This window comes from Lissotriton helveticus, chromosome 6, assembly GCF_964261635.1.
Source record: "Lissotriton helveticus chromosome 6, aLisHel1.1, whole genome shotgun sequence".
Classification (NCBI taxonomy): domain Eukaryota; kingdom Metazoa; phylum Chordata; class Amphibia; order Caudata; family Salamandridae; genus Lissotriton; species Lissotriton helveticus.
The window spans coordinates 1,419,017,608-1,419,035,027 of NC_136067.1; positions in this window are offsets into that span (position 1 = coordinate 1,419,017,608).

Genomic DNA, 17,420 nt, shown 5'->3' on the forward strand with positions numbered 1-17,420 from the left:
ACACCAACCTATCACAGCGCGGGTTCACACTAGGGGCCAATTAGAACAAGATACGTCTCTTTAGTGCTTAACCAATAGTTTTGCTGCTTTTCGTGATGCACCAATCAGCCCTTACTCTGTCTTGGTCACGAGGACCAATCCCAGCATGGCACTTTTTGTCACCAGTGCTCCGGATTCTGCAGAGCCGACTGACCCCTCCTTTACAAAAAATGTTTTCAAGAAGCCGTATTTACAAGATATTTGACTGAATCGGTTAGTAACTTACACAAAAAACTCCATTTGTCTGTTTCGCTAAACAAAGTGATAGAATTTTCTCAATCACACAAGTATTCTGTATTTCCAGTAGACAGCGCTTACCTCTTCTCTACCACAGAATTTCACACTCACCAATAAAGTAGCATCACTTCCTCGACTTTACCCTTCTCTCAAGCTTGGGTTAAGCTCTATTACTCTCCCAGCAGTAAGTTTTAAATCAGGATACGCAATGATCCCTGTACTTGTAAGCCAAGATTTTATAGACTGCCCTCGCTATACATTTTTCCTTTCATACGGAAAGTCCCTAAACCAGTGATGTGCGACAACACCACTTGTGATGTACAACAATACCACCGCAGTATACGACGATACTACCTTTTGAAACAGACTATGCGATGTGCAACTTCATTGCCACACTTCCTCTGCCTGCCTGCAGACAGAGTGACCAGCTTCACGCAATACTCGGAAGCCTTTTCAGGACTACATATAATGTAATACGAACTCAACAAATGTTAGTCATAATTCTGTACATCAAAAACCCTTATATAATGCTTTATACATAATCCTAGCTAATTCTATAGCAACTAATGCTCTGCTACCAAGCTAATTACTGATGCAGCGGTTCTCCAGAAATAATTTCTGAAACCATGTCACCTTTCCCTGAAGTACAAATTCATACATAAACTTGACAGTGGGGCCAATAACACCACAAGTTACTCACAAAACACTTACACCCTACTCCATGGATCGGTGAATTTCAAAGGAGAGCTGCTGTATCCTAGTGGAGTGGCTAAAACTAAACCACATATTTATACTATTTACACCTGCAGTTTAAATGAGTTTACCATGGTTTTCATTGGCAAAACATTTATTTAGACACGCCACCTTTAAGGTTGATGGATCTGCTAGTAGAAATTTGGCGTAGGAAAACTCAAGACCAGCTTAATTCTCCATTTATCTAATTTTTATTAAAAGCAAATTTTAACATGTCTGAAGTTTATTCACTTTATTTATTTCTTTATTCAAAAACGACATTTTAAAAAGGAAAATAAAGATTTTATTTTAAACAGTTAATTTCATTTATTTAGGAAAATTCAGATTTAGACATTTTATTTAGATTTCAGAAGTGCAAGTATTAGCAAAAGACAGATAGTTCCCAAAATTAATTCTTTCTCCCTATTTCCCTAACTAATAACCTCACCTAAAGTTCAAATCTCATTCAGAAAAAATAGAAAGTTATTCAAAGTCTTACATCTCAGGAAAATCAGCATGCGGACAGCATCTCTGGATGAAATCGAAAAGGAGTTTTTTCTTTACTAAAATCAGCACTTTTTATACCTTTTTCACTAGCTCTATCTATCTAAAAGTGTAACTTTCAGCATAAATTTGAGTTCTGATTGGACAATTTTGGGGTGAATGAGCATCACCTCATCATTACAATATTCAGTTTGCTTCCGTCAGCTAGATTTTAAATGGGTCATTGTTTTGGGCCTCGTCCGGCCTAGTCCTGTTCTCACTTGGTAACTTTGCCAAACTTTCTCACGCTCAGAACCATTGTGCTCATCTTTTGGCAGCCATCTAGACTTCCAGGCCACGCCGTTCTTGAACTACATTCACTCCAGGCACAAGCAGCTCGCTCGGAGTCGGGCTTGCGCATGCTCAGTTCATTTTCTATTCGAATTTCAGTAAGTCAGCCATCTTTTATTAGGCCTCACAGGCCAGAATGGGGACTATCATAGAAACAAACACAAACTAACATTAATTTTAGAATTTTAACTATCTGGTTTACCTCCCCATTACTAAGGTTTTCCCTATTAGTAGTTACATAGCAAATAAGCGACAATTATGCAATTTATACTCACTTATCCTTTGGTTTCTGCCACAAATAAATGTACAAAAAGCACATTTATGCCACATTCCGTTATTTCAAAAGCTGCTTATTAGTTTACAACATGACAGAATCACATGGTTAGTTAATTATGATTGCAACATAAGCAAAATTAATTCCCACGTGTATTCGTGTAGGTGCATTTCTTATTCTAAGTTGATTAATTACACATATCATTCCATTAGTTCATGTTGTAGTTATGGAAGTGTGACTTTACAAGGGGTACACAAAATTTAGTTTCTCCACCTTGCTCCATCACCACAACAAGTAATGTTGCAGGGATGGAAATGTGGCAAAGTTCCGGTGCAAAGAAATAAAGACGTGAAGATCTTCTCCGATGACGAGAGAAGTCTCGATTCGATGCGTCAGCTGCAGCGGCGACACCCTTGTTCAGTGATGCAACGGTAACAGCTTCAGCTGCGACACTCTTCTCCGACGTTTGCGAGAAACTTTAGCACACGATGGGAACACTACAGCGGCGACATCCGAATTCAGAAATGAGACGGCAGCAGCTCCGACGGCGGTGCGCTTCTCCGGGGATGCAAGACGCTTTCCTCTATGTGGTGCAATGCGACAGCTACAGCGGCGACACCCTTGTTCAGAGATGCGACGGCAGCAGCAGCGACGGTGACACGCTTCATCCTCGTTGAGTCGCGCTTCCAGCTCCTTGCGACACGCAGTCCCTCAGAATGCCCACAACAACAGCAGGCACTTCCAAAGAATTCTGGGGAGCTGGGGGGGGTGAAGTCTGTTGTCCCTGAGACTTCAGCAGGAGGCAAGCCCTTTTCCAAACCCTTGGAGATCCTCCAAAGAGTGGAGTTCTTTCTCCTCTCTTTGGCAGTCAGGCAACCACTGTAGGCCAATTCCCTAAGCAGCACTTCAGCTTAGGGATAGTCTCTCCTCAGTTTCTTCAGGTTCCTCTCCTCAGCAGAGGTTTCTTCTTGTAGTTCAAAAGTGATCTAAAGTTCAGTGGTCTGGGGTCCTGTACTTATACCCCAAAAAGTCTTTGTTCCCTTTGTACAGGAGGGCTCTGAGCCTGGTCCAAACCCGTTCTGGAGCACTCTGTTTACATGACTCCTTCGTTCCTTTCACAGTGCAGAGCAGAAACATCAGACACCCCACAGGAGGTGGAGCCAGCATTGTGGAGGGAAAGTACAGCCCTTGATCACTTTGTTGACATGATTCCTTCTCTCCTTTCACAGTGCAGGGCAGAGACATCAGACGCACCACAGGGGGTGGAGCCACCGCTGTGGTGGGCAGGCACAGTCCTATTTAGGTCCCAGGTGCAACTCCTCCCTCCCATCTAGATGCAGATCTCTCTATTCACCACTGGGCTGACTCATTCTGTCTCCTGGAATCCCCCAGCCCTGTCACTCACAAACCAGACAGTCAATTCACAAACAGGCAAAGGCACACAGAAAGGTCAGACAAGAAAACAGCCCCTTTCTAAAAGTGCTGTTTTCAAACACAGGATTTAAAAACCCTCCTCCTAAAAGATGTGTTCTTAAATTCTGAATACAGGGATACCAGATTTCAATTTTCCATCTTGCTCCTATGGGAAGATATGCAGGTAAACATTATACACATCATTCCCCATTATAGCCTATTGGCAAGATAGCCTTTCAATAGTGAAAAACGTAAATGGCTGAAATTCACTAGCAGAGCATGTCACCCACACTAGTACATGCTCTACCTTTCACATACACTGCACCCTGCCTAGGGGGTACCTAGGGCCTTCCATAGGGGTGTCCAATGTGTACAGAAAGGGAAGGGTCAGGCCTGATCAGAGTGGATACTGGTCAGGTCAGCATGGCAGTTAGCAACGGCACACAGGCACTGTGGTGGCAGGCCTGAGACACCATTTTAGGGCTACTCCTGTGGGTGGCACAATCAGTGCTGCAGGTCCACTAGTAGCATTTGAATCACCAGCCTTGGCACACTCAGTGCACTTTACTAGGGACTTCCTGGTAAAACAAATAAGCCAATCATCGATAACCAATCAGAATAACAATTTACAGAGAGAGAATATGCACTTTAACACTGATCAGCAGTGGTAAAGTGCCCAGAGTCCTATTGCCAACAACCACGGGTCCGGAAAAGAAGGAAGAAGCAAAACGTTTGGGGATAACCCTGCAAAAAGGGCAATTTCCAACACAACCCCCTTCCAGCCTAAAGCCAGCATAGGCCAAACGATACCTCGATGGGATTCCCTGTTTGGGCAATAGAACACAGAAACTGGCCCTAGCAGCAGGTCACTATTCCTGTTCTACGCCTTCCTGAACCCAGTTGGATCACTCTATCCATACTCTCAGGGTCCATCAAGCCAATCCATGTGGAACCCTTCTCCACACCTGTGGACACCATCTGTGCAGCACCTAAACTTAACTTGCTCACAGGTGTGTCCCAACAGACAGACAGCAAGCCAAAGCGGCCACCAACAGCGGTCAGGGATGAGACCCAGGCCTTATGCCTCTCAGTGCTCTCAAACCCCTGCGGCATCAGAGGGTGGGGGGCAGGTGCTTGGCATCCTCTGTCTACTCCCCCTCCTGTCAGGTCAGGTCTGACATCCTGGCACTGACCACCAGTCCTGGGCCTGTATCCGGCTGCTGGACAGGAGGCTGGGGTGGGCTTTCCCATACTAGGTCCTCCGCTTCCTTGGGGCTCTGTACCCTCCCACCTGGAGCGGTACCCCCTTCTAGAATAGTCAGGGCACCTGTGACAGGTGTCCTGCACCATTCGCCCACCAGTTAAGGGGTTCTATCCTGCAACTGGGATTCCAGGTCAGGGGGACACCCCGGACCTGGCCCTCCAACCTAGGGTCTAAACCCTCCAGGTGAACCGGGGTCATAGGCAAGGAATCCCTCCCTCTGCAACCCTCCCACTTGGAGTGGAACCACTAGAAGACAAACTGGTAGGGACACTGTTTACAGATGTCCTTCACTCCAGGTCAGGCAACACCTGAACCTGGCTTCCCAACCCAGGGGCCAACCCCTGTGGTTGAACACTTGCCTGGCATGCCAGGACTTTTGGGGACTCACACAGTATCCCCCCAGGGGTGACACATAACTCATGTGTCTTGTGGCAGTCCACCTGGTGCAGATCTCCCGCCCCCTGTCCACCTGACAGTGCACGAAGATCCCCCAGGACAGAAGTGGTGTCACCATGGTCACTCATGGGGGAGAAAGCCCTTCTGGCTGGTCCCTGACCCACTGGTTCTCTCACTGTGGAACACAACTCCCTCACACCCCTCAATCTGGACTTCTGCACCCTCCCAAATAGAGCGGTACCTCCAGACACCAGAACCACTGGAGCTCTGTTTACAGATGCTTCAGGTTCTCCTGACACTTAGAGATCCCCCAAAAATGGCCTTCTAGTACAGCCTAGACCCCCAATCTGGTGTTCCCTTAAGGAACCCTCAGGCCCTGAGAATGGGTTTCGGCGCACCTTGGGACCCACAGCCCCACACTCACTCCTTCTCCACTGAGACAGGACACAAGCCCCTACACCCCTCCCATTACACTGGGACCTAACTGGTCTACACCGAAACTCTTCCACCGCACAGGTCTGGAAGATATCTGCGCCACTCCTTTTGGAATCACTCCCCAATGCCTCTTCAGACTCTCTGGACTCCACCAAGAGGTCTGCCTCCTGCGCAAGTTACCTGGAATCAGAGAACTCACACTCCACCGGGTGTTGGCATAGCTCTGGAAAACAGGGATTTAAAATATGCTCTCCAACAAATGAATCACACAGCCCCCCACAGTTGTTAACCAAGCTACCCTTTGCCTCGCCCTCCAGTGCCTCACACAAGTACCCCACACCACTCTCCTGAGATTGGCAAGACAGTGTCCTACTGTCTCTGTCACACAACCCACACTCTTCTGGGTGGTCTCCACACTCACACACCAAGGTTTCTACCATGGGGGTATCCCTCTCCCTGCACCTCTCATCTAGAGTCAGTAGAGTGTCCCTCCCATCACTAGGAATATGATCCCCTGTGTCAGTCCCCCAATCTACTTCAGGGACACTGCACAACACTGGAGCTACCTCATAAACCTGAACCCCCTGGTGTATGTCAACCCCCTCCCTCAAGTAAGGCGCCACATCTCTGGGTGTTTGTACCTCTCTCTCAGCACTGGAAACTACCAACTTGCTGCCACAATCTGAGCTGGACTACACCTCCAACTCAGCAAAGCTCACCTCTTGAGCTACCCATTCTTCTCTTTTCAGCTGAGACACTCATGGCCTCAAGCCTCTCAAGCTCCAAATCAAGCTCCCTCATTCTTAATTCATGTGCCAAGGTCAATTTAAATTCTTCCAAAGCATACATCTTCTTGCTCTCCTCTGCCTAGTTCTGGGCCTCTATTTCCATCAGCTTAGTCTCAAGCCTCAGGACGTCTAACTCATGATCTCTAGCCCTTTGGTTTAGGCTGCTCTGGATACAGGCAGATCCTGTGACCTGAAACCATCCCCTTCTGCATCCTCATCCACTTCTGCACCATTTGTCTCCCCAGCCTCTTTGGTCCCCCACCAGCTCCTTAAGGCCTTTTGTAGCTTCTCCTTCTTGGAGCGGGACTTCATGGGACATACAAAGCTCCTTTAGAACTGCTTGAGTTGATCTACTTTGTAATCACTTAACATTTCAATATCAAACTCCAGTTCCGCAACCTCACTTGCTGGTTTACCATTCTGGGACATGATGCGTGGATACTTTCAGGGTTACGATCAAACATAGAACCAAAACAAAACACAGTATGTGGTTACGTAGTGATCTGCACTAGACTAGTGATGTACACCATTACTGTGGGTCAAGTACAAATACAAGTTCAAATCCTCACCGCTGACCACCAATGTTAGATTTGGGGGTCTCTAGTTGGCACAGGTAGGTACTTGTGACAAATAGGGACCCTTGCCTCTAGTCAGGGTAAGGGGGTACACTCCTAAAATAACCCCTGCTCACCCCCTTGGTAGCTTGGCACAAGCAGACAGGCTTCTCTCAGAGGCAGTGTGTAAAGCATTTGTGGCCACATACAGTAATCAAGTGACAACACTACAAATGGACACCACACAAGGTTTAAATCAAAAATAAGTATTCTTTATATAGACTTAACACAAGTCCATTAAACATCAGAAATCCACAATACTATACTTAAAAATTGTAGTTTTAGCTTAATTCAGTTCAGTTCTTAAGATGCAACACTTTGTGTCAATGTACCTTACGATGCGTTGCGCTTCCACAACAGGTAATGTTGCAGCGATGGAAATGGAAGTTCCGGTTCAAAGAAATAAAGACGTGAAGACCTTCCAGATGCGGCACACTTCTCCGATGATGCGAGATGTTTCGATTCGATGCGTCAGCTGCTGCGGGGACACCCTTGTTCAGTGATGCGACGGTAACAGCTTCAGCTGCAACACTCTTCTCCAACGTTTGCGAGAAGCTTCTGCACGATGGGCCAACGACAGCGGCGACATCCTTGTTCAGAAATGCGAGGGATAGCAGCTCCGACAGCGGCGTGCTTCTCCGGGGATGCGAGGCGCTTTCCTTGATGCAGTGCAATGCGACAGCTACAACGGCGACACCCTTGTTCAGAAGTGCGACGGCAGCAGCAGCGACGGCGATACACTTCTTCCTCGTTGCGAGACACTTCTCTCGATGCGGTGCAATACGACAGCTACAGCGGCGACACCCTGTTCAGAAATGCGACCGCAGCAGCAGCGACGGCAACATGCTTCCTCTACGTTGCGAGATGCTTCTCTCGATGCGGTGTAAAACTACAGCTCCAGCGGCGACGGCAGCAGCAGTGACTGTGACACGCTTCTTCCTCGTTCAGTTGCGCTTCCAGCTCCTTGTGACACGCAGTCCCTCAGAAGGCCCAAAACCGCAGCAGGCACTTCCAAAGAACTTTGGGGAGCTGATGGGGTGAAGTACGTTGTCCCTGAGACTTCAGCAGGAGGCAAGCTCTTTTCCAAGCCCTTGGAGATCCTTCACAAGTTGAAAGTAAAGCTCACAAAGTTCTTTATCCTCTCTTTGGCAGTCAGGCAACCACTGCAGGCCTATCCCCTAAGCAGCACTTCAACTTAGGAATAGTCTCCTCTCAGTTTCTTCAGGTTCCTCTCCTCAGCAGAGGTTTCTTCTTGTAGTCCAAAAGTGATCTAAAGTTCAGTCATCTGGGGTCCTGTACTTATACCCCAAAAAGTCTTTGTTCCCTTTGTGCAGGAGGGCTCTGAACCCGGAACAAACCAGTTCTGGAGCACTCTGTTTACATGACTCCTTCTTTCCTTTCACAGAGCAGAGCAGAAACATCAGACGCCCCACAGGAGGTGGAGCCAGCATTGTGGAGGGAAAGCACAGCCCTGGAGCACTTTGTTGACATGATTCCTTCTCTCCTTTCACAGTGCAGGGCAGGGCAGAGACATCAGGCACACCACAGGGGGTGGAGCCAGCACTGTGGGGGACAGGCACAGTCCTATTTAGGTCCCAGGTGCAACTCCTCCCTCCCATCTAGATGCAGATCTCTCTATTCACCACTGGGCGGACTCATTCTGTCTCCTGGAATCCCCCAGCCCTGTCACTCACAAACCAGACAGTCAATTCGCAACCAGGCATAGGACCACAGAAAGGTCAGACAAGAAAACAGCCACTTTCTAAGAGTGCTGTTTTCAAACACAGGATTTCAAAAACCATCCTTCCTAAAAGATGTGTTCTTAAATTCTGAGTACAGGGATACCAGATTTCAATTTTCCATCTTGCTCCTATGGAAAGATATGCAGGTAAACATTATACACAACATTCCCCATTATAGCCTATTGGCAAGATAGCCTTCCAATAGTGAAAAACGAAAATGGATGTAATTCACTACCAGAGCATGTCACCCACACTAGTACTTGCTCTGCCTTTCACATATAATGCACCCTGCCCAGGGGAGTACCTAGGGCCTTCCGTAGGGGTGTCCAATATGTACAGAAAGGAAAGGGTTAGGCCTGGCCAGTGTGGACACTGGTCAGGTCAGCATGGCAGTTAGAAATTGCACACAGGCACTGCGGTGGCAGGCCTGAGACATCATTTTAGGGCTACTCCTGTGGGTGGCACAGTGCTGCAGGCCCACTAGTAGCATTTGAATCACCAGCCTTGGCACACTCAGTGCACTTTACTGGGGACTTCCTGGTAAAACAAATATGCCAATCATGGATAACCAATCAGAATAACAATTTACAGAGAGAGCATATGCACTTTAACACTGATCAGCAGTGGTAAAGTGCCCAGAGTCCTATTGCCAACAACCACGGGTCAGGAAAAATAAAGGAGGAAGAAGCAAAAAGTTTGGGGATAACCCTGCAAAAAGGGCCCTTTCCATTACAGACCATCAAAGTTCTTAGGGGTGATGGAGCGGGATTACCAGCTTGGGTTTATTTCTAAAATACCATACTCACCTGGGCCCATAAAACCATTCATACAATAAGCTGGCAATCTTGCGCTGGCAATCAGGGCTTATTTTTACCTTATAGTGAATTACACCTGTACACCATTTCTTACCAATACTTTATCACCTTAGTTCTCAATTTCCTCTGGTCGATAGATCAGGTTGTTAGCATAATAGGCTAAAATGACATTTACCTTTATTTGAATGACCACAGACTCAGGAGAGTTTTAAAACCTTCATCTATGCAATCATTTTCTGTGTCAAATTCCAATACATGTCAAACACCAAACTTTTCGAAGAGAAAAATAATGATCTAATTAAAGACATAAAGACTTAGTAAAATCTCATGACGTTGGTACCTGAGATGGGTGGAAAAAGAAACGGTACAAGGACATACCACACAGATTCATAGTTACCTAGAATGGTGTGAGGACCAACACCTGGCCAAGGGCTGGAAAGAGGACTCCCGAGTAGCCAGGAGCCAACAGGTCAGGACAGGTAACCTCTTCTAAGTGCAACGCTTGTGTTACACCCCTCTCTGGTACTGCTGTCAATTCTCCCCTTCTAGATGGACAGGTACGTCTTCTTTAGCGATCTCTCCGGCTCTTCTCTCTCTCCGGCTCTCCTTTCTTGATTCTTCTGTCAGAGTGCTGGAGCAGCGTCTCTGCCCTCCGTGGCCTCCGGCAGCAATGATGGGTCGGTGAAAAGTCTGACAAGTTGGTGACAATCTAATTGGCTGAGCCTCCCTTAGTTATACTATTCTTGTTGTATGTACCACCCCCAAATGTTTCAATGTTTGTGAATCCCCTACTGGTGATTGGACAATGAGATGGGGAGAAGTCATCACACCATACTATGTAATGTCAGATTTTCTTAGGTTCATTGTTCTATGTTCCCTCCCCTTACTTTTTCTTTCCCATGCTTTATTCTTTCCCACCCGCATTTCACATTGGGTTTACAACATTTTATGCAAAATGTTATATTCTGCTTCCCCTCTTCGGGTCAAGAGCTGTTGTTCCGAGGCGCATCTTCTAGTCACTGTACTTTTGGCAGACTTTCAATGTAATTTCGTGAAGTTTACAATGTCCAATGCGCCTGCGTCCCCCACGACAAAATGGCGCTTTTAGTCACTCTCCAGGCCCAAATACGAACTAATAATAAAGTCAGAGAAAAACATGTTAAAATATGAATATAAATGAATGCATCTTCTCAATAAAAAAAAAAAAAAAAAAAAAAGTATACCACTTATTCCTACTCAAATTCCCTTAATTTATTTTAGCTATTGCATTAACAGTTTAGTAAGACAAGCAAGGCTTAGTTTCAGCGTAGCATGTGCATTATCATGTGAGTTTCAAGCGGCCATTTTAAATACTACAGCGCAGCTGCAAAAGATTGCCACCAAAGCTAAAGACGTCATACTACGTAGATGCAGCAGACGCATGTGCAGAAGAGTTCCCGCATTTTCAGCAGCCATTTTAAGACACTCGGGTTACTTGTTAGTAAAGCACATTGAGAAGCTTCCCCTAGATGAAAATAAATGTTGTATGGTGCACTTATTAGTATTCACAAAACATATTGGTTATGTTATTAAATCGTAAATCATAAATCATATGTTCTTATATAGCGCCTTTCACCGTAAGGTCTCAAGGCGCTTGCTTTGGGAACCCGTCCTGGCTTTTCCCTGCGAGATAACCCCTACTGGGCATCCCCAAGGTGAAAGCCAGGCATCCCATCGCGGTGGGGCCGTTGTGGAGATTAAGCAAGCTATTGCCCAGAGTTGCAGAGTGTGAACCCATGATTCGAGTAGGCGCCAAGGCGAGAATTATCGAGTCCATGGACATTTTTGAGCTCAAGACCCTGCCATGTCAGGAATTGAACCCTGGTCCCGGGTCTGACCTCTGCGTCCGGGTCTGCCTCCTCTAACCGGTAGCCACACTTCCCCTAGATGAAAATAAATGTTGTATGGTGCACTTATTAGTATTCACAAAACATATTGGTTATGTTATTACATGTTATTCGAGAGGATTGAATTCAAGCAAGTTTCTTTACGTACGATACTTTGCTCCATCAGGGGATTAACAGCAGCCCCAGTTCGTCAGTGGAAATTTAAATTGACATAATTAGAAAAAATGCTGTCATTGTTGTAAGGCTGTTTATTAATAAGTGGATGGAGATTAAATAGTCGTACTGGTCTGCAGCCGCGGTCGGTAGGGGAGTAACTTCCGGGGCGGTGACGTGGGGAGGGGGAGGGGCAGGGTGGGGGTTAGTAATGTATGGATAATGCAGGTTTGCAGGTAAGTAAACATTTAAATAAATCAAACGAATTTCGTTGCACGCACTGCATTGCATTTGGGGATGCAGTGCACGCAACGAAATTCGTTTGATTTATTTATATGTTTACTTACCTGCAAACCTCCATTATCCATACATTACTTACCCCTCCCCTGCCCCTCCCCCTCCCCACGTCACCGCCCCGGCAGGTACTCCCCTATCGACCATGGCTGCTGGTCTGTGTTAAAAGGACACTCATGTGGCACAATTTCAATATGCATCCAGCTTTACGACTCAGTTTAGGGATCTAACAAGATCAAACCATTTTTACAAGTTTTTACATCAAGTTTGTTTTAGTTTTATCAAAAGTGTCATGCAAGGCTTCGGATGGTGTGCTGCCTTGTGTAGGGAAGTAGTAGTAGTAGGGAAGAATAAGAAGAAGTGAGGATGGTTTCAATTTTTGTTTTCACAAAAAAAGGCTAAATCGTAATTAATCTACCTGCCTCCCCAAGGTTCAATAATTTTAGCAACTGGTAATGATCCATAAACAAATTTCAAAGTGATCGTACCTCACGTTTTTCCAGTGTAACTCAGATGACACAAGATTCGAGTATCCAGTCTTTGTTGCAATTTTGTTTCAGTATCTATCATTTTGTGCTTGTGGGATCACAGCAGCTGACCCCAGAACCACCAACAATATTGCTCTTTCAGGTCAGGGATCAAATTGGTGGTTAGAGTTTCACAGTCAGTCTAAACGCTATGCTTACCTAAGTGAACAATGATGGACGTACAAAACACATCCAAGACAGGGACATCCTTTCGTGGTCTTTTAAAATATGAATCAATGCTACTCTATAAGTCGTGTGAGAATGAAAACTCGAAATTCTCACCTAATAATCTAAGGCTTTGATGCTAATTTGATGGTGGTGGAATCTTGACCCCAAGGGCAATGAGAAGAGGAAGTTGGAGGGTACACTTCAGTACACCAAAGGACCATTTTACGAACAAGTTTTGGAATGATCATAATACCACATTCTTTACAATAAGAGGAAACTTTCCTTGGGAGCCAAGTAGGGCTCGAAGGGGTCCTGGATGTAATTGCCGCATCAAGTGCATCATGTTCTAACAGAGGCTAGCACATTTTGGTGCATCAAATATGCCAAAATGTAAGACCAAGGGAAGGCTATTTATTTAAAGTCTGCACAGAGCCGGTGCTTATATGCAGCCTTGCCCCACAGCAATAAGAATTGAGAAGTTTCTAGATGTTGAGGCCCCCACAGTAGCTAGGCAAAATTATTTTTACAAGGCAAATTAGGGCCTGATTTGAAGTTTGGCTGGCAGGGTACTCCGCCGCAAAGATGGCGGGGTACCCTGTCTGCCAGCAGGGCCGGACTGGCCATAGCGGGCACCGGGCGTTTCCCCGGTAGGCCGCTAGGGTGTGGGGCGGTTTTGGGCCCCTGGGGGCCGTTTTTATTACCGGGGGTCGGCAATATCGGCCCACGTAACAAAATCGGCCGAAACCGGCCCTAGCAAACTGCTCAGCTGCACTCCCCCTCACCCCGAGGGGTGCGGCAGCTGAGCAGTTTGCCAGGGCCTGTTTCTTTTCCCAGTTCGGCCCTGTCTGCCAGGCCTACGATCTGCCTACCCTGTTAAGAGTCGGGCTGACTATCATGACTGGACCTGTGGTACCATCGCTGGCTGTGCTCGCTGAAACCTTACTCCAATGGATTTGGCTCCAAGACAGCCGGCCATACAGTACAGTAAAGTTTTATTGATTGACCATTGCGCACACTTAAAGTACGCATGAACCACTCCCCACAGGCGCCGACACCAGCCCCGCCTGCCGAACCCATCCCAATAGCGAAGAAAAATAAAATGATAATAACCAGGTGATTATCATTTTCTTTTTCTTTTTTCCTGCCCTGAGAACAGTGGGGCTGCGCTCCTCCACCTTAGCAGAGGAGCCACTCCTGCCTGGCAATCCCAAAGAGAGAAAAATAAATGTTACTCCATACCTTGGAAAAAACTCCCAGGGGCATTCATTTTTTTGTTGTTGTTGTTTTTTTTGCAGAAACCCGGTTCTACGTTCGGAGTTTCTTTCTGAAAGACAAAGTGGGAGATTTACGAAAAATTCAGGCAATGCAGACCCTGCGAGGCTGCGCTGCATTGCGCGACAGGGAGGGAGCAGGAGAGCACCATATTTTCAAAGATATGGCTCTCTCCTCCGCTTTCCTTGCGCCAGCGTTGGTTTCTGCTGCCGTGCACCTCCCACACTCCTTAGAGCCATAGCGCTAGGGTGTGTGTGTGAGTCCTGCATAGGTTTTGTACAGGAAGGATACCCTTTCTGTTCAAAATTCACTGCCTAGACATGAGGGAAAGCTTTTCTCACTTTGTAGGCATGCTGCATAGTGCAGCACGCATGCGAAGTCGGAAAAGGAAGGCAAAATGAAATAATTTTTTTTCCTTCCTTCCACCTAGTTTAAAAGGGTGCAGTTTTCTTACGCAAAACCCAATCTACTGTGTTTAGTAAATTGGGTTACACGGAGAAACCTTGGGTGGTTGCATGTGAACGCCCTTGCACCGCACTTGGCACGCCCCCATGGCACACTTCGCATTACTCTTACAATATTTCCAGTGCTAAACAAGTTTAGTGCTGGAAAGTAAACTAGAAAAAAGGGTTTGTGTCACTTTTGTGACACAAACACAGCGCAAAAGCTTAGTAAATCTCCCCCAAAGAGTTTACTGAGAGGCTGCATGAAACATGGCGAATGCTTAGCAATCATCCAATGCTTTCAGAGAAGTTCCACTGACGAAGATCCGGCTGTTTGTAATAACATTTGTTTATTGATTTTATATCTGCTTAAAGCACCACAAAGCAATGCAAGAGTCTTACCATTTTTGCACATTTAAATGTATATTAAATGCTTTCTTTCTTGTTATCTCATGTTGTACTTTAGCCTGACTATTCAAGTAAGCACAGTCTTGTGCAGACTTTGGCACAAGGAAGCAAGAATTACAGGTTTAGTGAAGAGGGCCTTTTACCATAACTTATTGCATTTCAAAGCCTCCTCACAATCCTCCCATGTGAAGAGCTAAAAAAAACTGCTCGTTAGTGTCTGTCTGCACTTTCTAATTCTTGAACACGTGACATCCTGTTTCTAAATCTCTGCTTTGCCATGTAGCTGAATTGTGTGATACTGGGCAAATAACTTGCTACAAAATCCAGAAGCAATGCATTTTGTAGGTGTGCTGTATGAGTAAATGCGTTAGCAGTGAATAGTCTTTATTTGAAGAGAAAGGTCAGAACACATGGAGACGTGCAAGAACAACCCTTTATGACGCATTGGTGATTGATGTGCTAATGTTCAGATACGTTATGGTCATATTATGAAAGTTCTAGTGTACGTATTTCACTGAAGTCCTCTAAAAGACTGTGATGGTAGCAAAGAGGTAAAGGATTTCTTCTCATTTTGACGGTAATGTAAAACTATAATTTATTTTGGATACATGCACATTATTATAAATGTGTTTTCCTGGATAAACGCTCGCTGGTAAGCATTTATTGTTTTGGATAGTGACAGGGTATTCCTGCGTCAAATTTGTTTTCCATGCCATCAATCAATCAATCGGTTTTTTTTTGTAGCGCCTACTCACCCGTGAGGGTCGCAAGGCGCTGGAAACGAGGAAACTTACTTTCAAAATTTGTCACAGGCCCAGAGTGAATTTACCATTTTTTTTTTAAACAAACTTCCCAATCCTTCGTTTGAGAGCGTTTCCAGAAACTTCACGGAATGAGCTGTATGGCGCCCTCCATAAGGATGCGTGTCAGATGAAGTTCTCGCAGCTCGACACATTATTCTCAAATTGGGGGCTCAGGGGTTGTGGTAACAAGGTGCTGAAATTGGGCCCTGTCACTGAAAACTGGGGATGAATGGTTACTTAACTTTGAGGAGCCAAGGTTAAGTGAACAAAGCTGTTTTTCCTATTATAAGTAGGGTACCACAACTTTTTTTGTGTTCAAATATCTTTATTGTTTCGAATAAGAGAAATAAAAGGTTCATTAAAAAACACTGCAATACAGCGTAGCACAATGCAATATACAATAAGTCACGGACAAAGTTATAAAGATAAGGACACATTCCTGTCAAGATTTAATAGACAATGCGAACCAGGAGTATAAACAGTTAATTATTGAAGTAAAGAAAGTCCAATCTATGAATAGTAATTGACATATGTTATAAGTAAAAAAATTGATTCACAAAATAATACATATCTAAGTAAGGAGAATAGATAAGGACGTCAGCATAAACCATGTTAAGTCCTTACAGTAATCGTATTGCTTGGGTATGGTACCACAGCTTAAAATCAATACAGGAGGAGATGATCCCGCCTGACATGAGGCCGCTTGAGAGCACTGGTGGAACACTCTGGCCTTGTGCCCATCCAGATTTTTAAAGGCAGCAACATACTTTTGCCTCATGACATTGATCATAGCATTCCAGAGTATGTTTGCCCTCAAGAAGTTACAGTACTCCTCCATTAAAAGCATTGCACCTCTGCTGATAAGTGCTGGTGTTATCCTTTTATAATAAATAGGGGCAAATACTCAGTAGCCGATAGCATCGTGCACATTATTTATGGCTAAGAATAACCTGTTACCAAGCACAATACTGTTGATTTCATCAGTTTATACCCTCAGATTGCCTACTGTCTCAAAAAGCCTGTTGGCACTATATTTCTAAAAAAAAGTATAAAAACTGGATATAACTTAAAACTTTAGGTTGTGTTCCCTCATACTTTCCATCCAATGACCCTGTGTGTTCCTTTCATCTTCTGTATACCTCCTATCTCCGAGTAAAGCCTACTTACTCTAAGTCCAGGGCTGGACTGATGGACTAAAAGCAATCATGGCAAAAATGCTCAAACCAAATGCACTTCACCTCCATCTTGTTTCCATCTATCCATTCTCTGGCTCCCATCTGTCACTACTCCCTCTCTGATCTTCACTTTCTCAATTCCACTCTCCCTCCCGTTCCTGACCTCTCTCTATTTGTTGTCATAGACGAACTCGGATAATTCTAGTTCGCCATGACCTAGACTGCTTCATGGATTGCGGTCCTGTTGGACCAGGAGGGGCGCTGAAAGCACTATCCCCATAGTGGTGGGAGGCTACCGCCTTCACCAAGAGTTAAGCAGCATGAGCGCAGTGGTGGCAACATACTGTGTAGTGATCAGTAGTAGTGAACAGGTCCTTTTTACCCTGCGTCACTGGAATGGGGCCTTCGCTCTCACTCACATTTTTAAAAGAGTTTAGCTGGTGTGTACTTAACTGGCCCTAGGTGTGAGAAATTGGGATTTCGGTTGATGGGGTGTGAGCCCTGGTCAAGCAGCCACCACAGTCCTTGTCAGGGTGAGGCACAAGCCCACCCTACATTACCTTTTGCTCAAAACTCTCGTAGATTGGCACAGAGCTGTCAGGCTCAACTTAAAGGCAGTGTTTAAAGATTTTGTGCAACATTTCAGTAGTAAAGTGAAAACACCACAAACAAGCATTGGAAATGCATCAGACTCGGCCCCATGCTCTC